The sequence below is a fragment of the Lithobates pipiens genome, unplaced genomic scaffold (assembly GCF_037356315.1).
Source record: "Lithobates pipiens isolate NorthernLeopardFrog02 unplaced genomic scaffold, aLitPip1_a1.2 Scaffold_1, whole genome shotgun sequence".
Lineage (NCBI taxonomy): Eukaryota > Metazoa > Chordata > Amphibia > Anura > Ranidae > Lithobates > Lithobates pipiens.
This window is the reverse complement of record NW_027507685.1, coordinates 123,404,021-123,428,660: the sequence shown is the minus strand read 5'-3', so window position 1 is coordinate 123,428,660 and position 24,640 is coordinate 123,404,021. Positions and strand designations below refer to the sequence as shown.

General features: G+C 42.8%; 1 long non-coding RNA gene across 1 annotated transcript; it reads right to left on the bottom strand.

Annotated features, from left to right (window-relative positions):
- Positions 1–16,368: 16,368 nt before the first annotated feature.
- Positions 16,369–24,021, bottom strand: LOC143988354 (uncharacterized). The gene is made up of 2 exons (XR_013276830.1): positions 23,906–24,021; positions 16,369–16,856 (listed from the first exon to the last, which is right to left on the bottom strand). It is a non-coding gene; the product is annotated as an uncharacterized LOC143988354 (long non-coding RNA).
- Positions 24,022–24,640: the final 619 nt, after the last annotated feature.

Sequence of the window (24,640 nt, the reverse complement as noted above, 5' to 3'; positions counted from 1 at the left end):
GCTGGGTGCGCAAACTTTTTCATATGCGCCAACTGCCCATTGTTTTCTACTTAGTCCTTCCTTTTCTGAACTTGTATAGGATGTATACTATTCCACTATATGTCTATTGCAGGGCCCAGGGAATAGCCCATTATTTTTGGGAACCCCCCTAAGACCCTCTGGACCATGCCTGTCTGTTGCTGTTATACCCGCTTTTAGGAGGGTTTTTGAGATATCATATCTTCTTTGCAAACTAACCTCTGTTACAATTGCTAAAGCTAGCCCCTGCGCAGCCAGAACTTTTGCATGCTATCTTCTTGTAATAACCAAATAAATGCTATTTAAATGGAAAATGAAATCCAGCTTGTTTGCTGTGGCCTCTATTAACCCCAGTTATAAAAAGGCCAACAGTAGCAGTTAAACCTGAACTGCCGGTTACTTGTTATATAGTAACAATTTCTATGTTGATATGTAAACTATTCAGCCATGGGTTATGTAAACTTTGGAGGGATGTATATTTTTTATGCCTATTGGTGCTACTAATGCTTTTGCTTACTTATGCAGTTGGAGCTGAATTGTGAAAACTGTAATAAATGTGGAACTTTGCTTCACTCCCATGTAACTAAATAAGGATCCAAGGATTAATTAGCCTTTCTCCACCTTCTTACCCCAAAAGATGCCCTTGAAATTATTTTCAGGTGTCAATGAATTCTTGCTAAACCAATTCAATGTACAGTGGTAAGAATTTCCCTTACATCGGTAGTCAGAAGAATGCCCCTCTTAGCCCTTGTACACACGGTCGGAGAATCCGTCGGAATGTGTCCTATCGGACCGTGTTGTCGGATAATCCGACTGTGTGTGGTATGGATCGGACTGATTACGTCGGAATATCCGTCAGACCCAATTTTCCAACTTGTTGGAAATATTTTCCGACTAACTGGTTCGATTGGACATACTCCGATCATGTGTAGAGAATTTTGATCGGACCAAGTGCCACGCATGCTCAGATCAAATTCCTACATCAAAGCCATTGGCTACTAGCCTGAACGTAGTCCCATCGTAACGAAATGACGTCATCACGTTCTGAATGATCGGATTTTTTGACAACTTAGTCCGACCGTGTGTATGCAACAGTTTCGGACAAAATCCGACGGATTTGGTTGTCGAAATCTCTGACCGTGTGTACAGGGGCTAACAATGATTGACTTTCTCAACCTTCTTACTCCAGAGAAACCCTTCAAATAATTTTCCGGTGTCAAGGAATTCCTGCTAAATCAAATTCATTGGACGGTGGAAAGAATCTCATTTGCACCTCTCATTTGTAGCAAATATGAGGAATGTCCCCTTACAATCAGGGACAGAATGCCACACATACAGACTGGTAAAAGATCATGCTTCTGGTTCTGGAGGAACCCTGTTTGAGAATGGCAGAGTTAGACCATATAATGGTTGCTTATCAAAAAGTGATATGTTCTTATTTTATGTATATAAGCAGAGAGAGCTTCCCTTTTTCTTTTGAAATCTATCCCTGGTTGTAATTGGCAGCAAGAGGGTGGCTCCTGGGGCCAAACAAATGATGGCACGGTGCACAGAAAAGGAATCTTTGGGGTGACTGTTTCTCTCTGTATGATTTTTATGAAGGGTTGTGTAACTTCTGCCAAAAATGCAAAGCATTTGCGAAACTCTCAGGCAGCTTCACGCAACTGGAAACTTTTACAGAATTTAACATCTACAGTTTGAGAAAGTTAAACCTAGCACATGGAGCACAATAAAATGATTTGTTTTCCCCAGGAAACTAATTATTACGATTCTTAATCCAGCACTTGCATTTTACAACTTTCAATGCTGCTGACCCCTGCTCTCTGAACTTATGGTCTTCACAGGAAAGAGTTAAAAGGGGACAGTGCAGGCTCCAGTCAGGCTGTCAGGGGAGGGGGGGGGGGAGAAAGGAGGAGCAGGGTAGTGCCCCCCCCCCCCCCATCCTAGGCTTCTGGGCTGTGTGTTTTTTTTATTTAGATTTTTTTATACAAACTGTGCAAGGAGACATAACTCTAGTGATTGCATGCACACACTGATAGGCAGCACTGTTGGGGCTGCACAGATAATCAGGACACTGATGATCAGTACCCTGATTATTAGTGTAGATGTCCTCTTTCACACTTGCTTGTTGCCAGCTCTCCTCACGTTGTGACAGCGTGAGGAAAGGAATGCCGCTAACTGCCAAGTGTGTTTACACCATGATCAGCTATGATTGGACACTGCTGATCACGTGGTAAAGGGCTGCTGTGATTGGACACAGCGATCACAGAGCCTGCAGCACCAGGCATGCGGGGGGCATGGTCTTGGGAGGACATCACATCAATAGACGCCCTCCCAGAACTGGCCGTCCACGCTGTTGCCATCATTCGGCTATAGTGCGATCTGCAAGTGGGTAAAGGAACTACACTGCAGTCTACACTGCACTGCACTGCAGTCCAGAGAAGCAACGTTCCGGAGCTCCTGCTGTTGTCATTGGTTGGGCCAAGATGACATCAGTCAGGGGGCATGGAAGTTCTGTCAGCTTTGACATCACCACATTTTTACAACAAGCTGAACTGTACAGGGGCAGACAGGCAGGTACATAATTTTAATGCAGAAGAGACCAAGCACCCCCATGCCACCCCCCAGAACAGAGGTCCCCCCTCCCAAGTACAGAGCTCCCCCACCCCCTTCCTGCCCATCTCCCCCGCAATGCAGAGCTCTCCATGCCTAGCCTCCTGGCAGCTGCTCCTCCTAAACTGAGAAGGTGCTGTCACTTGAGGCATGCTGTGTCATATGTAAACACAGAATCGGCTCAGGAATCCACTTCTGTGTTTACAGGTGACAGCAGCTGGTGGGGCGCAGAGGGATAGTACCATACAGAAGAAAGCCATGCTCACAGAGGTGACACTGTAGTCACTCCTGTCAGAGGGAAGCTCCCAGCGCTGTTCCCACCCACTGCATATACACAGATAGTGTCCAGCGCACATGCCCCTTTCACTACCACAATGTACAGCATGGAACTGAATTAGCCAACAGCGGTGAAGCCTGTACTGCTATAAAACTCTTAGTTCAGCTTAGCATTTTTGTAAATGGAGAAGAAATTGGAGCAGAAAGAACCTGCTGGTAGCACTTCACTAAGGTGACCATATTTTAAAATGAAAAACAGGGACATCCTACCACCACACAAAGCATGCAACACCAAAGGTTGAGTGTGGCCAAATTGTGTCAACAGTAGGATGGGTTTGAAAAGGTATGGTTTAGGCTAGGTTCACACTATTGCGATGCGGGAACGCCGCGAATCCGCGGCGTTTTCCCGCATCGCATACCTCCCGCCGGCAGTTCACACTGCCCTATGCGGACGGCTGGGGGTGTCAATGTTATGTTAATGACACCCCCAGATCCGTCGGCATATCGCAGTGCGATCTGCCGACTCGCACAGGAATCGGATCGCATGGTGTGAACCCCCATGCGATCCGATTCCGTTGCGGACCCAAAAAAGGGTCCTGTGCGAGTTTGCTGCGGGACAGCTGCGAGTTCAGCCATACTATCTGTATGGCTGAACTCGCAGTGCTACGGAGATCGGATGTGATTTGCTGTGCGAATCACATCCGGATCTCCCCCCGCAGCAGTGTGAACCCAGCCTTAATAACACTTGAACTTACTTTACTCTAGGTCAAGAGTGAATTTCATACAGAGTGTACAGGTAAAAGTAAGTACAACAGAGTGCCTACCAAACAAAGGTCCTCTCTCCTCCCAATTCAACCCCCTTACATGACCAAACCACCTCCAGCACAAATTCCCCTGCTCCTAGAATTGTAATTATTGGACCTTGGTATTGCGTTGCTGGTGAGTTCCCATAGTCCACCATCTGCTGGTGAATTTGCTCCCCTCATCTCCAGTGGTAGCACCTGTACAGCTGCAGAAGGCATCATATACTTACAGGACTCAGAACATTCTGTGCCATCAGTGCATGTCACCTCCCCAGCACCCCTGTGCCTATTTCTGGACAGGTAAACACCAACACACTCATGTAACAGGTCATGTCCCAGGCTGTATTTAGAGGTGGCCGCCATCAGAGTTCTCTCCAGTCACAATCCAAATCGATATAGTAATGGCACAAAATGCCATTGGTGTTTACTGCTACTGATTTACATAAAATTGGGGACAGCCCCTGGAAACCGGGGACGTCTGGTGACCCCACACCGCTAATGGTGGTGGTTGGTGGGACAATAGGGTCAGGAAATTTTCATAGCCTACCGAATCAATGTTTGTCCAGAAGTAAACATCAGGATTTGCAGGCATGAAGCTTTAAAGTGGTTCTAAAGGCCCAAGGTTTTTACCTTTTTAGTGATCCCATTTAATTTTTTCCTTCTATTGCTAATGTACCTAAAAAGGGTTTTTATCACCTCTCTTAATAGATTTGTCAATTTCCTCCTCTTTCTGTGCTTTGGCAGCACTAATAATGTATTTGGCTTCCTTCTGTCCTATTTTTAAAATCTTCTCTGTCAACTACACCTCCTGTTTTCTTGAATCTTTTATATGCTGATTTTTTTTTTTTTCCTTTACTGTGCTACCTTTTTCATGTGTTCAATACATTTTCCCTGTGTCATTCCATTTTATTACACATCACTTAATTATATATATATATATATATATATATATATATATATATATAAAATTAATTATATACCGTATTTATCGGCGTATAACACGCACCCCAAGTTTAGGAGGGAATTTAAAAGAAGAAAACTTTTAGGAGGGAAGTTTAAGGAAAAAAACTTACATTTAAATGCCCATCAATGCAGCCTTGTCAGTGTCATTTGCAGCCTTCCATTTAGCCTTGTCAATCATTTGCAGCCTTGTCAGTCATTTACAGCCTTCCATTTAGTATTGTCAATCATTTGCAGCCTTGTCAGTCATTTACAGCCTTCCATTTAGTAGTGTCAATCATTTGCAGCCTTGTCAGTCATTTACAGCCTTCCATTTAGTATTGTCAATCATTTGCAGCCTTGTCAGTCATTTGCAGTCTTGTCAGTGTCTTTGCCATTTAAAAATGGTGCCGCCGAGATACAGAGCGGATGTCCTGTGTATCTCAGCGGCGCTTGGTAGTTCTTGGCTGTTCTCGGCGGCTTTCGGGTATTTTCGGCCGTTCTCTGCTATTTTTGGCAACACTCGCCCGTTCTCGGCGGTTTTCAGCTTTCCAAAAGCCGCCGAGAGCGGCCGAGTGCAGCTGAAGATAACTGAGAACGGCCGAAGATAGCCGAGTGTGGCCGAAAATACCCGGAAGCCGCAGAGAATAGCAGAAAGGGTTAGAAACAGCAGGGGATGGGCGTTTTCCCCCTGATTTTGGGGGGTGAAAAAAGTGTGTGTTATACGCTGATAAATACGGTATTTATATTTATATTTACTTTAAGCTTGTACTTCTTCATGTACATAGTTTCAGTGCCTTGAAAAAGTATTCACACCCCTTGAAATTTTCCACATTTTATCATGTTACAACCAAAAGCATAAATGTATTTTATTGGAATTTTATGTGATAGACCAACACAAAGTGGCACATAATTGTAAAGTAGAAGGAAAATGATAAATGTTTTTTACATTTTTTTACAAATAAATATATGAAAAGTGTGACGTGCATTTGTATTCAGCCTCCCTGAGTCAATTACTTCATATAACCACCTTTCGCTGCAATTACAGCTGCAAGTCTTTTTGGGTATGTCTCTACCAGCTTTGCACATCTTGAGTGAAATGTTTGCCCATTCTTCTTTGCACAATAGCTCAAGCTCTATTAGATTGGATAGAGAGCCTCTGTAAACGGCAATTTTCATGTCTTGCCACAGATTCTCTTTCAGATTTTTATGTCTTGACTTTGACTGGCTCATTCTAACACATGAATATGCATTGATCTGAACCATTCCATTGTAGCTCTAACTATATGTTTAGAGTCGTCCTGCTGGAAGGTGAACCTCAACCCCAGTCTCAAGTCTTTTGCAGACTCTAACAGGTTTTCTTCTAAGATTGCCTTCTATTTGGCTATACCCATCTTCCCATCAACTCTGGCCAGCTTCCCTGACCCTGCTGAAGAAAAGCATTCCCACAACATGTTGCTGCCACCACCATGTTTCACGGTGGGGATGGGGTGTTCAGGGTGATGTGCAATGTTAGTTTTCTGCCACACATAGGGGGTTATTTACGAAAGGCAAACTTGGAAGTTCAGTAGCTGTAGATCTAAGGGGGACATGCAAGGAAAATAAAAAAATGAATTTTAGCTTGCACATGATTGGATAATAAAATCAGCAGAGCTTCCCCTTATTTCAGATCTACCCCTCAGATCTACAGTGACTGCACTTCCGAGTGCATTTTCAGTACACTTGTAGTGCAAAGTGGATTTGCCATTCGTAAACAACCCCCTTAGTGTTTTGCTTTTAGGCCAAAATTTTCAATTTTGGTCTCTGACCAGAGCATTTTTGGATGATGGATTGAACAGTGCTCCATGAGATATTCAAAGCTTGGGATATTGTTTTATAACCTAACCCTGCTTTAAACTTCTACAGAACCTTATCCCTGACCTGTCTGGTGTGTTTCTTGGCCTTCATGATGCTGTTTGTTCACTAAGGTTCTGTTACCAACCTCTGAGGGCTTCAGAGAACAGCTGTATTTCTACTGATATTAAATTACACACAAGTGGACTCTATTTACTAATTAGGTGACTTCTGAAAGCAGTTGGTTTCACTAGATTTTAATTAGGGATATCAGAGTAAAGGGGGCTGAATACAAATGCACACTACACTTTTCACATATTTATTTGTAAAAAATGTTGAAAACCATTTATCATTTTGCTTCCACGTCACAATTATGTGCCACTTTGTGATGGTCTATCATATAAAATACATTTACGTTTTTGTTTTAACATGGCAAAATGTGGAAAATTTCAAGCGGTATGAATACTTTTTCAAGGCACTGTACATAGTTAGTCTGGTTGAAAAAAGATACAGACCACCACCAATCGCCGCACTGGGTGGGAGAATATCATATGATGTCCTCCCAGAACAAGAGCGGTCCCGCCCGGCCATTATTGTACAATAGGCCGGATGGGAACAGGTAAAGTGGAACTTTTGTCAGAAATTTAGGTCCTGCTAGATCACTTCAGGCTGGCCCCATTTGCATGTATAGCTATGTAAAACATTAAAAATAAGGGTCTATACAATGGCGGACAATTTAGGAGGTACATAGGCAGGTGACCCAGGATGGAGTTTGTGCTGCTGGGGGAATTCACACCGGCTGTACTCCTACACTAGGAACACATGCTTCTTTAGAAAGCTATGGATGGTATGTACCCTTTAATTGCTCACTTACAAGTCCTGTTGCTTTTGCTGCAAGCCCTTTTGGCCTATTTTATTATTACTATGCACACATTGGTTTATCTTTTTGCCTAAGTTAAAGGCCCTTTAATGACACTCTGATTGGATAAATGTCATGTAAATGAATTTTTGTAATAAACTTTATATTTTAACTATAAATGGACTTGAGCCATTAAAATCCCACCATACTTAGGTTTTTTTTAACACTTTTTGAACTTTAATATTTTGAATGAGGGATGTGGCACTCAAAGGCCAAACAGAAAGTTTATCTAAGTGCCTATACTGTTTGAAATGCAGTAATAAATTGTCTCACCCTCTCTGCATATGCTCAGTTGCTCTCTATTTTTAGGCACTAACAAATTTGTAGAGGCCGATTTGCAGACAGCCTTAAAGTGGAGTTCCGCTGAATGTTTTATTTATTATTTTAAGTCAGCAGCTACAAATACTGCAGCTGCTGACTTTTAAAATATGGACACTTGCCTGTCCAGGGTGCCAGCGATGTCCTCACCTGAAGCCGATCTGGCTCTTGGGTGGAGGCGCCGTCATCTTCGGTAAGGGAATCAGGAAGTGAAGCCTTGCGGCTTCACAGCCTGGTTCCCTACTGTGCATGCACAAGTTGTGCTGCGTGTCCTCACTGGTCCCTGCTGTCTTCTGGGACCTATGTTTCTCTCAGGGGGGGGGGGGGCGGAGGAGGGGGTGGACATGACGCAGATCGCCATGGAGCCTGCACGGTGATCTATGCCCAGAAGTGGGAGCAAATACCTGGATTATAAAGGTATCTGCTCCCCCCTAAAAGGTTCCAAATGCGACATCGGAGGGGGGGATCCAATCAGTGGAATTTCCATTTTTGGGTGGAACTCTGCTTTAAAGTGGAATTAAACCATCCTATCCTTTACAGCCAAGGAAGCTGCTTCTGTTTGATCTGCAGGACACAAGCAAGTGTGACCATTAGCAATCCCATTTTTTTTAAACTTAAATCGATGTGTTTAGTTGCACTTTATGATTTACTGCTTAGGGGCTCTGAGCAAAATGGCAGCCTCCATCAAGAAGAAACAGGAGCAATGCTGGATGCAATTTACAGCACACACTCATTTTGGTAACATAATTATTAGTGTGAAATGTAAGTTCTTTGCTAAAGAACATTATTTTTATTAAGTTGTTGGGGGTCCTTTTGTCGGGGGGCGGAGCGTCATGACGTAGGAGCGGCCGCACGCCGGATCTCCCGAGATCCTCACTCTGTCTCCCCCTCGTCACGCTCTCGATGCTGGGCTGTGCGCAACTCTCTTGGCCCACGGAGAGCTCCAGCAACGCCGCGCTGACTCGAACCAAGCTGCGGCGGCTCCCGTGATCTTGGCATATGCGCGGACTGTGCAAACACTGACAGCCACCCTTTGCTCGGCGAATCGGCGGAAGATCTGGCGGATGCCTACCCCTCAGTGATGAAGACCCCCTGACTAGCAGACAGCTGTATCCGAAACCTGGTGTCAGGAGAGGAGCCGTGTACTCAAGGAGCTGTGTCTGTGCCTGTCGGTGTCTGGCGGTCGGTCTATGATGACAGGACAGCGGTAAGACAAGCGGTCAGAAGGGGAGGGGGGCAGCCCAAAGCTGGAGGTGGCTAAAGACAGTATACCTGATAGGAAGGGTCCTTTCCCCCTGGTTATAGCTTGGGCTCACCTGTGAGTACCCCCCCTCCCCCCTCCCTTTAATGGCATAAGAAGGCTGTTATTGAATGTCTTTGAAGGTCTACCCTCGAAGGACAGTGTTTCTTTGCATACCCCAAACCTGCCGCTACTAGATTATAAGTGTACGTGGAGAGGAGAAGGGGAAGCTATAATAAGAGGAAGAATAATAATCTGCTTGCTACTGGAACTCGCTTTATCTGCTAAACCCTCTTTTGTTTGAACACAAAATTACAACTGAACGAGTATGTATATAACCAAAGGATGAAGTTTGCGCTGTTGTGAACAATTGAGGTTGGATGCATCTCGATGTTTTGATATCTGACGCAAGAGTTTCTTTTGCAGGAAAAACTCATCTAAAACCTTTTCTGGCTGTGTGACTGTTTTGACTGCCTCCATTTAACAGTTAAAGGACTGGATATATTTGATATTGTTTTTTGCTTTTTTGATTTTAGGGTGGGAAAATTTGTCATCAATGTAAGACGAACTCAGTATAACAGCTGTAATAATATTAATATCAATAACTTTTCGCTGCTTAGCCTATTACATTATAGGTATACCGTTGAGTTAGACGGTATGGACTCTGATAGAGGATATATCTGCGGCGTGGAAAGCAGCTGAACTAGGTCTCATCCCCCCTTTTTTTTTTTTTTCTTTTCTTTTTTTGGGGTTGAGAGTAAGCTAGCCGTTGCTGATGTTACCCCTGATTTAATCGTACCTCATTGTGGGTGGTTCTAGGCCTCTGGGAGATTTTCAGTGGTTCGGAGGGAGGTATATTAGATTAGGGTAGAGATAGGGGGGAAGAGGGGGAAGGAAGGAAAAGAGAGGGGGTTGATAGTAAAAAGGAACACCTGGTGAGTGTTAGATAAAGGGAGGAGGGTTTTCAGTCCTGCCAAAATGAGGGGAAAGACAAGTAAAGTCAACAAGACAGTCACCCCGGCTACAAGTCCGGTCGGGATTCAAAAATATCTGGCTGCAAATTCTAGTATAAGAGAGGATGAAGGGTCCGATAGCCCCAGAACAGAAAAACCTATCCGCTCGGGCCCAAGTAGACAGAAGGGGGAAGAGGGTAGGGGGGTAAAAAATCCTGCCATAAAGTCAAGTGAGCTTAAAAAAAAAAGCGGAGTAAACCCACAGAATGTAGAAGTAGACCAGAATAACCCCCGGGGAGAGGGGGAGGTGGTTAACAGAGAGGCAGAAGAAATGGTTCCGGATAGCCATAATGAAACCCCCCAACCCCCACAAATTAGGGAGATGCTCTCTGAGATGTTCTCAAGAATGGAGATCTCTCTAAGGGCGGATATCGCAACAATAAGAAGCGATATAGGTTTGGTATTGGGGAGAGTTTAGGAGTTAGAAAACAGAGTCGAGACTCAAGAGCGTAAGATGGATGGAATCTTAGAGCAGATAACAGCCCTCCGGAGATCAAATAGAACAATTAGATATAAGTTGGAGGACCAAGAAAATAGAAGTAGGAGGAAGAACATACGGATAAAAGGTCTCCCCGAGACATATGGTGGGTCCGCCCTGGGAGAGATAGCTCAACAGATTCTTAATCCCTTATTGGACAAGGAAGTTACAGCCCCATTGAAAATTGATAGAATACATAGAATGACTCGACCCCGGGGGATTAGAACAGAAGCACCTCGAGACGTCATAGTGAGATTTCATAATGTAGCAGAAAAAATGCAGGTAATGAGAAGAGGGAGAATTCAACCTGGGGTGGTCCATGAGGGCACGGAACTGCAGATTTACCCTGATTTAGCGGGTGAGACATTGGGAAGGAGGAGATGCTTAAAACCACTCACTGAATTACTGAGAGCGGCGGACATCCCATATCAATGGGGATTTCCAGCATGCCTCATAGGGAAGAAAGAGGGACGATCTGCAGTTCTGCGCTACCCTGAAGACCTCCCAGAATTTTGTGAGCAGTTAGGCATATACCCCGCCCCTCAGATAGAATGGGGGGGTGAAGATGTATTAGGGGGGGAGGGGAACAGCACCCAGGGGAGGAAAGGGCATGGTCGACCGAACAGTTGGAGTCGAAAGTAGATTTTTGGAAGTGAGATGGATTAATAGGCCACGCTGAGAGCGGAGGAGTGTGGGGGGAGGGGAGATGGGGGGAGGGGGGGAGGGAAGGCGAGGGGGGCCTCGGGCAGATAAGGGTATGAGCCCCAGGGACACTATGGGGGTGAGGCGAACACAAATATCGGCCCACCAATGCCATAGGCTTAACGGGAAGGGGGATGTCCTACCCAGTCTTACGAGACGTGCCGTTATAGGACGAGGGGGGAGGGGGGAGGGAGGGAGAGGGAGGGGGGTGGTTTTTGGTCGGTTTTTGGGGCTCTCACTCGGTCCTCCCATGGGGCTGGCGGGGACAGGTAACACCGGACCCACCAGACGCTTAAGGGAAGGAAAAGGAAAGGAAAAAAAAAAAGGGAAAAAAAAAAGATAGAGGGGGAATTACCCCGGTTTGAGAGGTATGGTAGTCCTTAATGTTACCACTTATAATGTAAGGGGTTTAAATTCAAAAAGGAAAAGATATAGGATAAATGACGAACTGCAATACATGGATGCAAATATAGTATGTCTTCAAGAGACGCATATAACATGTACTTCTGGGATTAGATTGAATTCGGCCAATTTTCCGGTGTGGTTCTATGGGGACTCCCCATCCCCCTACTCGAGAGGGGTTGCGATAGGGTTTAGTAGAACAACTACATTTAACTTAGTTGAGCGACTGGTGGATCCGGAGGGTCGTTACCTGTGCCTAAAAGGTAGGCTGTTCAATTTTAAATGTACAATTGTTAATATCTATGCCCCAAACAAGAATACGGGGAGATTCCTGAAGAAAGTATTGAATAAAATTGAAGACTTTAAAGAAGGGAAATTAATCCTGGCAGGAGACTTCAATTGGAGTATGAACCCTAAAATAGATACCACAGGGGCGGGCCCTAGGATATCGGAACATAAACAGAGAATGTTTCTAAGGGCATTAACTTCATATCAATTATACGATACTTGGAGAACACTGCATCCAAAAGATAGGGATTATACATGTTTCTCCTCGGTCCATGGTTCTTTCTCCCGAATAGATTATATTTTTCTGGAACACTCATTTTTAGGGTCACTTAAGAAGGCGGAAATAAAGACAAGAACAGTCTCAGATCATGCACCTGTGTGGATCCAGCTGGAGATTGGGGGGGACCATGGACCGAGGATGAATTGGAGACTGAATGAATCTCTATTACAGGATAAAGATACAGTAGAAAGGATTGAGCAGGAGATTGCACAATTTTTTAGTTTGAACGACACACCGGAAACCTCCAGCCCTGTATTATGGGAAGCACACAAGGCAGTTATAAGAGGGGTATTAATAGGGATCGGTGCAGGGAAAAAGAGAGAGAGGGTGAGGAAGAAAACCCTACTATATGAGGAAATTCAGAGATTAGAACAGACGAGGAGACCATGGGGGCTGCGGGACACCCAGGATTTGATAATAAAAAAACGAGAGTTGGAAGAGTATTTGGAGCAGGATAGGAGAATGGCCTACCATATTCTGGGAAGAGAAAGGTACCAATGGGGGAATAAATCAGGTAAATGGTTGGCTAGGAGGGTGAAGGAAAAGAAAAATAGAACTTTCATCCCAAAAGTAAGAAATGCTGCGGGGGATCTACAAAATATGCCAGATGATATTGTGAATACATTTTTTACATATTACCGGGGCCTCTATAATATCGGGCAACAGGATAAGGTAGAGAATCGAGTAGGGGAGGAAATAAAGGATTATTTAAATCGGATAGATATCCCCAGGGGCAAGCAATTAGAAATGGAAGTACTAGAAGCTCCAATAACAAGGGGGGAGGTTGAGATGGCGATTAAAAATACAGCTAAGGGAGGTTGCCCGGGACCCGATGGTTTCTCGATCTCATATTACAGGCAATTCCAAAAACAGCTAGTCCCAAAATTATGCGATTATTTTAATGCAGTGGGGAAAGGCGAAAAATTTCGCGAGGAGACACTCTTGACACATGTGGTCCTGATCTTGAAAGAGGGCAAGGACCCAACTGCAGTAGAAAGCTATAGGCCAATTTCCTTGCTAAACTCAGATATTAAATTGTTTGCAAAAATTATGGCTGAAAGATTGAGACCACATGTGCCAGAGTGGATACTGCAGGATCAGGTTGGATTTATTGAAGGGAGAGAAGGTCGGGATAACACACTAAAGACTATTATGTTATGCCAAGAAGCTGTAAGATGTGGTGCCCCCACGGTACTCATGTCAATAGATGCGGAAAAGGCATTTGACAGAGTGGGGTGGGGATTCCTGTTTGAAGTGCTGATAAGGTATGGATTGGGGGAGCGGATGAGGGGCTGGATAGAAGCCCTATACACCCACCCTAAAGCTAAAATAAGAATAAATGGGGCCCTGTCTTGTCCCCTTGAGTTGTTTAACGGGACAAGACAGGGCTGCCCGTTATCCCCATTATTATTTATATTGTCGCTTGAACCCCTATTGATGTCCATTAGGATGAACAAAAACATTCATGGGATATGGGCCGCTGAGAGGGAGTTTAAGGTCGCAGCATTTGCGGACGACCTCTTGCTCTATATTTCCAACCCCGGGTCTTCCATACCAGTAATAATGGAAGAATTATCAGATTATGGGAAGGTCTCTAACTTCAAGGTTAATATATCTAAATCTGAAATTTTGAACTTAAATACCCCAATAACAGAGCAGAGCATCCTTCAATCTAAATTCCCCTTTAGATGGTGTGAGAGGGAATTGGCCTATTTGGGAATAAGGTTGACATCGGAGATGAGGGATCTGTTTGATGCCAACTATATACCCATACTAAATAAAATTAAACAACATCTGGAAAGGTGTCAACATAAAGCTCTATCATGGACAGGTAGAATAAACGTAGTTAAAATGTTTATTTTACCAATTTTCACCTATACATGCCAAATGATCCCAATAGTATTACCACAGGTTTACTTAAATAAACTCAAAATTTTGATTAATAGATTTATATGGAAAACAAAAGTGGCGAGGGTGGCACGGAATATCCTGATAAGAAGTAAAGAGAGGGGAGGGCTGGCAATGCCGGATCTTCAAAAGTATTATGAGGCTATAGTAATCTCACGAATACCGGATTGGATACACAATAAAAAGGGTAAGGATTGGGTTGAACTAGAAATTAAGTTAAGTAGAAGGGAATTAGGGGAAATAGTATGGATACCTGCAAAATATAGGGAATTAGGCCTTAACACAAACACACTGACAAAAAATTCACTTCAGATATGGGACACAATAAATAAGAGACATAACTGGGATCACAACTCACCATTAATGCCACTATTGGACACTACATTTTTCATCCCAGGTCATGAGGAATATTTATATTATAGTAGATGGGTTAAGAAAGATAACATTAAGTTATTGGAGGTGATGGAAGGTAATAGGATGTGCACATATGAGGAAATTATAGGGAAATGGGGTCACAAACCATTAGATAAATGGAGATATTATCAATTATATTATTTTACTCAGGCTCTACCACAGCCATTACGGGGTAAGGAACAATTTAGACCATTGGAGAAGTTATTAGCGAATCGTCAGTGCCTTGAAAAAAGGATTTCAAAACTTTATAAAATCTTAATAGAAAGAATAGAGCAAAACTACCCCCCCTATCTTGAAAAGTGGGAAAGGGAAATTGGGCCCTTAAGTAATGACTATCATAGAAATAGGATAATTAGACAAACTTATTCGGTTGCCATAGACTCACAAACACGAGAGATGTCATATAAACTTTTGACAAGATGGTACATAACTCCACAACAAGGAAATAAAATATGTAGCGCGACCCCCCGGTTATGCTGGAGAGGCTGTTTGGGGACGGGGTCATTTGCCCATATATGGTGGCTTTGTCCTAAGATACAGACATTTTGGGATAAAGTAATAGAAACTATCTTTGAAGTAACAGGGGAAAGGATTAGGAGGGATCCATGGGTATGCCTATTCCATGATATAGAAAAAGGAGAGAGGGAGTATGGATATTCCTTAATCCCCTGTTTATTAAATGCTGCTAAATCATTGATACCGCTAAAATGGAAAAGGTCTGAGCCTCCCTCGATGAGGGAGTGGGTAGAAAGATTAGAAAGGATACGAATTATTGAGGAGTCAATGTACAAACTGGATAATATAGAGGAAAGGTACCAGAATAAATGGCGTCTTTGGCTACTATTTGGTAAAACTGAAAATTATTTGAAGATGGTGGAAAGTTAGTTAAAAGGAATCCCATGGAGTAGGACCGAGTGAGAGAGGGGTGGGCAGGGGGGGGGGGGGATGGGAGGGAAAAGAAAGACAACCTTTATAAGAAATGATGATGTATTTTTTTTATTATGTGAAATGGGTTTTATATGAATTATAGTTGTTTGTATATTTTGGAAAATATCAAAAATAAAGAAATATAAAAAAAAAAAAAGTTGTTGGGGGTAAAGTTCCTCTTTAAGTCATTGTAGAAGATTTATAGGTGACAGGTGTACTTTTAATATAAAAATGTTGCAGTGGTGACCTATATTTTCCAATGTATAACTGACTTTTAGTCAAGCCATTCCATATAATGTCTCCATCGTATTATTATTATTATTACCTGTTTTACATAGCTCTATGATCTCTGATGGCGCTACATACAATTTAATGAATGCTGTTACTTTTCAGCCTTGCATAGTTACATATAGTTACATAGTTAGTCTGGCTGAAAAAAAGACACACGTCCATCCAGTCCAACCTTAAATGGCCACCAAGATAAATCAATAATTTACTATAAAACGTTAATGGTTATGCTATGTCTGTAGAACATTAAAGGGGTTGTAAACCCTTGTGTTTTTTCACCCTAATGCATCCTATGCATTCAGGTGAAAAAACACCTGGCAGCTCCCCCCCCAGTTTTACTTACCTGAGCCCTGGAACTTCATCCAGCGGGACGCACTCTTCCTCTGCCCGGGGTTCCCGGCTCTTGATTGGATAGATTGATAGCAGTGCAGCCATTGGCTCCTGCTGCCGTCAATCAAATCCAATGATGTGGGTGCAGGGACGAGTCATACATTCGGCGGCTATGGACACCGAACGATGGACTCTGGAGCACGTCCACAAGGTAACCCCCAGGACACTGCTCTCTTAGAGGGTTATCTGATGTGGGGAGGAGCCGTGAGAGCCGCTGTGGGACCTCAGAAGACAGTGTTCGGGGCCACTCTGTGCAAAACGAGCTGCACAGTGGAGGTAAGTATATGTATTTTTTTTTTTTTTAAATAATCAAATAATCAAAGCTTTACAAACACTTTAATGCTAACTGCACACTATCAAGTGTATCCATTTATTGGATGTCCAACTTCACAGTTCTAAGATGGTTCATTCCAAAACAGTGACTCTTCATGACTGACGACCAAAGTCATTGGTGCCGATATTGTAAATCTTCTCATTATCTTTAGTTGTTGGGTTCTCATCACCACCCAAACAAAGATGATCAACCACAATACATTTATAGTTCCAAAGAAGCAACATAACCATCAATGTGAAGACCAACATAACTCCTATGGCCAGCATAATTTTACTCCAAGAACCTTGGCCAACTCTTGCCTCCTGAGTACCATGAAAAACCTCTTTCATTTTACAAAGAATTCTTGCATACAGTTCTGGGGAGGAGACAGCTCTTTCCATGTTACAACTGATGAGCACCTTGGTTTCCATTATAGGTGGTGTGCGCACAACATGTAGGTGGACTGCCACGGAGCTGAGTTATCTCTTCAAGAGCTGTGAAGAAAATTAAACAGGAAACAAATGAGGAATTTTAAGAAAATAATTTTTGGATTTCTTTCATCTGTGCAGCAAACTCTTAGCAATCATCCTTTCCATATCACCCTAGTGACCTATTGGGGTTGATTTACTAAATAATAGAGTATGTTCACTTTGCAAAGTGAAATTTCACTTTGCATGGGAATTTTCAATTAGATTAATGATTGTGGTGAAATTTCACTTTGCAAGAAATGCTCAATTCTGTGCAAGGAAAAAAAAAAGATTTTTTGCTTGAAAATGATTGGGTGATGGAAATCAGCAGAGGTTCACCTGATTCATTAAGCTAAGGGAAATTTTGCTTGTGAAAATCCACTTTGCTAGGTAGTCTTGTCTCTAATAGTCAACCTCATAATGCCCATATTACCCTACCAAAGTCTACCTGCACTGGTCATTAACCGCATTATTAGACATGAATCTTTGTGTAAGAAGCCAGGTGTTCTACCGGATAAGTGCCTGCTCTGCCCCCACCCCCCCCCTGCCTACTGTGTCAGAATGCTGGGCTTTGTCTTCAGTTCCTCCCCCCCCTCACTAGCTGGAAGAATAGGCTGTGCTCTGGTGACTGCCTTATCCCTCCATCTGTGTAAAATCCCCCACTCCTTCCCCCCTCTCTTCTGACTTTGCAGTGGTTGCGGAAGGCTGGATGATGATGTGGCCACAATGCAACCTCTGACCTTGTAGTCTTTAAAGGAACATTGCACAGCACAGAGGATGGGGCCACAGATTCCCTGCACACAGAGGAGGGGAGCCCAGAACATTTTGTGGACAATTCTGCAGAGGGCGGGGTCTTTTTCAAGGGGAACCAAGAGAGTGCAGACCTACAGAATTGCTGGGACAATAGACCGCCAAGAGTACTGGACTGGATTTGTTGCATACCAACAGCAGCGAGCGGAACAACTGAGCTTAACCCCTTACAGCCCACTGTTAATGCCACTAGAGACTGCTCCTTACTTAGCAGCCCATCAACCAACCAATGTGTACACTCTTACAGAGACAGAATCAGGTTCACCACTTTACAGACAGGCCCCAATGATAGCCAGCTGAATTATCACTGAATAGGTTCATGGTACTTTGCCGCCACCCCCAGGGGTACCCCTATCAGGGATGCATACACCCACTAGTGGAGGTGTATGCACTGAGTGCACTTGATGGCTTTTTTTGGTCAGCTAATACCAAATTATTTCCCATTGTTTATGGCAGTTAATATTTGGTTTAGATTTATTGCAGTTCAGTTATTTGTCTGAATACGTTTATTGAGTTGCCTGTTTACTGGTCCATGCATTGTCTAACTTGCCTTGCCGTAATATATCTATATAATCTACCATCAATTTGCTTGTGGCCTATTTTCTCTGCACTATTTTAGATTGGAAGCATATCAACTCTTAAATTACACAGGTATGGGCAGCCTCCAACTTATAAGCAGGTGTGTCAGTGGGGATCGAAAAGGTTAAAGGAGAAGTTGGGCCAAAGCTCTTTCGACCTTAGTTCTACACCGGTAGAGCCACTCTACCGGTATTCAGCTGACAGCAGGCTAAAGGCCAACTGTCAGCTGATGTCTCTCAGCTGGTCCAGGCTCTAGAGCAGTGATGGAAAACCTTGGAACCCCAGATGTTTTGGAACTACATTTCCTATAATGCTCAACTATACTGCAGAGTGCATGAGCATCATGGAAAATGTAGTTCCAAAACATCTGGGGTACCAAGGTTCGCCATCACTGCTCTAGAGTGATCCCGATTTTAATGTTCAGATCCACCCAGATGCCAGAGCGACAGCCCAGTGCTCCAGTCACCAGCTCTCTGCAGCCTGAAGACCGAGAATTGAGCAGTCAGCGGTGTTTGATCTCTCAGTTCTCAGTCTTAGAGGAGGCAGGGGACAGATGCAGCATCGAACCAATGCTGCATCCACCTAGGTGAGTATAAATATATATCTATATTTTTTAATTCCCATACTCCCTTGTTAAATACAGAGACATATCTAGCGGCACCTGAGGGGTTAAGCACTACATGTAGAAAAATTAGTTCTCTCAAATCTAGAGCTGTATCTTACTTCAGTTCTAATAATCTCCTTTATCTATTAATTATATATCTGCACTTAGCTGACTCCGGTAGCTAACATTTAGGGCAGTAGATGCTCCCATCTCTACATCTTGATTGTTGTTGGCATATGGTTTTCCTTGAAGGTAAAATCTTTTCTTCTATTTTTATCATTACAGTGCCTTGAAAAGTATTCATACCCCTTAAAATTTTCCACATGTTAAAGCCAAAAACATGTATTTAATTGGGATTTTATGTGATAGACCAACACAAAGTGGCACATAATTGTGAAGTGGAAGGAAGATGATAAATGGTTTTCAACTATTTTTGCAAATAAATATGTGAAAAGTGTGGCGTGCATTTGTATTCAGCCCCGAGTCAATACTTTATAGAACCATCTTTCACTGCAATTACAGCTGCAAGTCTTTTTGGGCATGTCTCTACCAGCTTTGCACATCTAGAGATTAAAATTTTTGCCCATTCTTCTTTGCAAAATAGCTCAAGCTCTCTCAGATTGGATGGATAGCGTCTGTGAACAGCAATTTTCAAGTCTTTCCGCAGATCCTCAATTGGATTTAGGTCTGGACTTTGACTGATCCATTCTAACACATGAATATGCTTTGATCAAAATTATTCCATTATAGCTCTGGCTGTATGTTTAGGGTCATTGTCCTGCTGGAAGGTGAACCTCAGCGCCAGTCTCAAGTCTTTTGCAGATTCAAACAGGTTTTTCTCTAAGATTGCTCTGTATATGGCTCCATCGAGCTTCACATCAACTGTGACCAGCTTCCCTGTCCCTACTGAAGAAAAGCACCCCAAAACATGATGCTGCCACCACAATGGGGATGGGGTGTTTGGTGTGATGAGCAATGTTAGTTTTCTGCCACACATAGCATTTTGCTTTTAGGCCAAAAAGTACAATTTTGGTCTTATCAGAGCACCTTCTTCCACGTGTTTGCTATGTCACCCATGTGGTTTTTCGCAAACTGCAAACTGGACTTCTTATGGCTTTCACTCAACAATGGCTTTCTTCTTGCCACTTTTCTATACAGGCCAGATTTGTGGAGTGCACGATTAATAGTTGTCCTGTGGACAGATTCTCCCACCTGAGCTGTGGATCTCTGCAGCTCCTTCAGAGTTACCATGGGCCTTTTGGCTGCTTCTCTTATTAATGCTCGCCTTGCCCGACCTGTCAGTTTAGATGGGCCATGTCTTGGTAGGTTTACAGTTGTGCCATGCTCTTTCCATTTTTGGATGATGGATTGATGTGTGCTCTGAGAGATGTTCAAAGCCTGGGATATTTTTTTTTATGACCTAACCCTGATTTAAACCCACTTTGAAAAAAAAAACTAAAAAAATAACACCTACAAGACAAAGGCATAATGAGCTAGCACCGACATCACTCTCGGGGGTTACTTCTGGGTATCGCGCAGTAACAGCACATACGTATCATTGCTTCAGTTGGCTTCAGTGCGCAGGTATATCACCTACCAGATTTAGGAGATATTCTGGGTAGCTACAGGTAAACCTTATTATAGGCTTACCGGTAGCAAAAAGTGGTCTGTAAGGGTTTACAACCACTTTAAACTCGAAAATTTTATCTGACCTGTCTGGTGTGTTCCTTGGCCTTTATGATGCTATTTGTGCACTAAGGTTCTCTAACAAACCTTCTCACACACCGATCGTGTGTGAGAAGGAGATTGCGGTAACATCTTAGTGTTCACCAATCACACTGATTGACCCCCCCCAATAATGAGGACCTGTCACCACCCATCAAAGTACCTGTCACAGTTCATCTGAGTACCTGTCACAGTTCATCTGAGTACCCGAGTACCTGTCACAGTCCCTCTGAGTACCCGAGTACCTGGTACAGTCCATCTGAGTACCCGAGTACCTGTCACAGTTGATCTGAGTACCTGTCACAGTCCATATGAGTACCCGAGTACCTGTCACAGTCCATATGAGTACCTGTCACCGCCCTTCAGAGTAGCCAAATACCAGTCACCAGCCCATCAGAGTACCCGAGTACCTATCTGTAGCCCATCAGAGTACCCAAGTACCTGTCACCAGACCATCAGAGTACCCGAGTACCTGTCACCAGGCCATCAGAGTACCTGAGTACCTGTCTCCAGCCCATTAGAGTACCCGAGTACTTATCTGCAGCCCATCAGAGTACCTGAGTACCTATTTTCAGCCCATGCCTCATGGAATATACATTGGGGTGTTTGCTTTCCAAAATGGTGTCATTTTGTGGGTAATTCCATTGTCCTGGTGCTCAAGGACCTCAAGGACCTTCAAAAGTGTCATAGGAATGAAATGAGATATGCAATTTATGCTCCTAGAACGCCTGAAGGTACTACTTCAATGTTGGGCCTCAGGATGTGGCTAGGCTATGTAAAAGTCTCACACATATCGCCATACTTGGGAAGAGTAGCAGAATGTATTTTGGGGTGTGTTTTTTGCTATATACATGCTATGTGTTATAAATATCTTATAAATTGACAGCTTTGTGTAAAAAAAAAGTGTTTTCATTTTTTTTACACATTTTCCAAAAACTTCTGGAAAAAAATGAACTGTTCAAAAGACTCATTATGCCTCATAGATTATACATTGGGGTGTTTGCTTTCCAAAATGGGGTAATTTTGTGTGCAATTACATTGGGGTGTTTGCTTTCCAAAATGGGGTAATTTTGTGTGCAATTCCATTGTCTTGGTTCTCCGGGGCCTTCAAAAGTGTAATAGGTGGTTGAGAAATGAGATGTGTAATTTATGCTCGTAGAACACCTGAATGTGCTACTTCAATGTTGGCACTCTTTATGTGGTCAGGCTGTGAAAAAGTCTCACACATGTGGTATTGCCATACTCGGGAAGAGTAGCAGAATGTATTTTTGGGTGTAATTTGTTGTATGCATATGCTGTGTGTGAGAAATAACCTGATAATATGACAATTTTGTAAAAAAATAAAAATAAAATCTTAATTTTGAAAAAATTACTACTTAAAAAAACTCATCATGCTACTTACTTAATACCTTGGAATGTCTACTTTCTAAAAAGGGGTCATTTGGGGGGTATTTGTACTTTCCCGACGTATTAGTGTCTCAAGAAATGAGATACACCTGATGTACTGAAGGCCTGATCAGATGTGATCAATTTTCAGTGATTGGCACCATAGTTTGTAGACTCTATAACTTTCACAAAGACCAAATAATATACACTAATTTGGGTTATTTTTACATAGATATGTAGCAGTATAAATTTTGGCCAAAACGTCTGAAGAAAAATGACTAATTAGCAACATTTTATGACAGAAACAAAGAAAAGGGCATTTTTTTCACAAAAAAACCCACTAGTGATTAAATACCACCAAAAGAAAGCTCTATTTGTGTGAAAAAAAAGGGCGCAAATTTCATACGGGTACAGTGTTTCATGACTGAGTAATTGTCATTCAGAGTGTGAGAGCGCTGAAAGCTGAAAATTGGTCTGGGCAGGAAGTGCTCTGTATTGAGCTGGTTAAAAATTGGGATATTTATTATAGCAAAAAGTTAAAAATTTGGTGAATTTTTTTCAAAATTGTCATTCTTTCTTTGTTTATAGCGCAAAAAATAAAGACCACAGAGGTGATGATCAAATACCACCAAAAGAAACATCTGTTCGTGGTGGCACAGTGGTGTAGTGGGTAGCACACTTGCCTAGCAGTAAAAAGGGTCGTTGGTTCAAATCCCAACCATGTTGCTACCTGCCTGGAGTTTTCATGTTCTCCCTGTGCCTGCATGGGTTTCCTCCCACACTCCAAAGACATGCTGGTAATTTAATTGGCTTCTGTCCAAATTAACCCTAGTATATGAATGTGAGTTAGGGACCTTAGGTTGTAGGCTCCTTGAGGGTAGGGACCGATGCTAATGTATAGGTAAAGCACTGCATAAATTAACAGCTCTATGTAAGTACCATAAATAATAATAATTTGTGGGGGGGAGAAAAAGATCAAAATTTGATATGTTGCAGCTGAAAACTGGTCTGGGTGCAAAGGGGGTGAAAATGCCAGGTATTGAGGTGGTTGATGATGACAAGATCAAATGCTCCAAGTAGGACATTTTAAGAATTGGGAACAAATATTCGTACAAAATTCTAATGGTGGGTGGTCAGTTATAGTTCTCAAGGATCAGATATTGCTAGATAGAACCTGTGTTTATGTAATGACTACAAGTTCCATCATATCTTTCTGTTCCAAGAACATATAGATTTATCCAGGTAAGCTGAGACTTGTATTCCTCCACCATCTGGGATTCCACTAGTTACCTATCGCTGGGTTGATTACACAGATAAATTATTATACAGAATATTTTTTATTGTCTACAGTACTCAGAAGGATATATTAGTGCCGATTCACACAGGGGCAACGCGACTTCAGTATGACTTTGCCAGGCAATTTCAAAGCGACTTACAACACGACTTCAAGTCGCCCCCAGGACAGGTGACTTTGGCTGTGGCCAATCAGAGAATAATCAGCTCTCTGGGAGGGAGGGGTTTGCCTGGGTAAACTAATTTCTTTTCCTGTAAAGTCACTTCAATATAGATGGAGATCCGACTTGGAGGCGACTTCCATTGAATTCTATGGGTACAGGTCGCCTAGAAATCGCCTTGAAGTAGTACAGGAACCTTTTCTGAAGTCGGAGCGACTTCAGTAGTGTACATTAAGATGGCTTTCATTGACTATAATTAAATTCCCAATGTCAAGCGACTTGGAGCGACTTTAGGGCTGACAAGTCGGATCCAAAGTCGTTGTAGTGTGAACCGACCCTAAGTGTCAATGAATATGGGGAAAGTGTTACATCACACAGGTATCTATAACCATCAGATGTACAAGTAGCTATATTAGTGAACATTATGTCACAGCATTAAATTCCAATCTCTGGTCACAATATCTATTTTCACTACTGAGTTAAAGGGATATGCTAAAGGTAGGTACACACCGTCTTACCTTGTGTTGTATCATGTGCAGCCTGCAGTGTTGAGAAGATAATGTTTGCCGGGAGCAGTAGATGACTATTTGTTTTGCAGAATGTGACCCTCCCTTTTTACTCTCTTACCAATGGCTCCACTGACAGTCCTTAGCAAGCCTACAGCTCACTACCTAGACAACACCTACCCCTCCCATCATGTTCTGTCACAAGAAGTCATCAGCACTCAACTGAAGATCAAGAATTAACATGGTTTTATTTTCACTCATACACCCATGGTGCAATCCCTACTTTTTATTCAGCTGCTGTACTGGATCAGAATGTAATCTAAGATAGAAGTTATATAAATACAGAGCTCAATTAGATATAAAGTGCTAATTGTGCTCAATACTCTAAACAAAATCACCCATAGTTTATACATAAAACCATGTGATTATATATGAATCAAACCAGTACAAAAAAATCAAAAAAAAATGCATATCAATAAAAGTGCCTTATGCAAGAAAAAGTGCCTTAAGCCTGATACACACTATGAGTTTAAAAGTTGTCAGTACAGTGGCTCTGACCAGAGCTAACAATCCAATGTTAGTACAGCGATCTCATCCACTGAGCTGTTCTGACAGGGGTGTGGCACCCCCACCAGAACAATCCGGTCAGCGATCTCTGCCATTGGCTGAAAGAGCTGATTGGGAGTTGGTCGGTTGCTGGTTTTCACCCATGTTTGTCTGACAGAAGTCGCCTCGGACTGGCTCCCA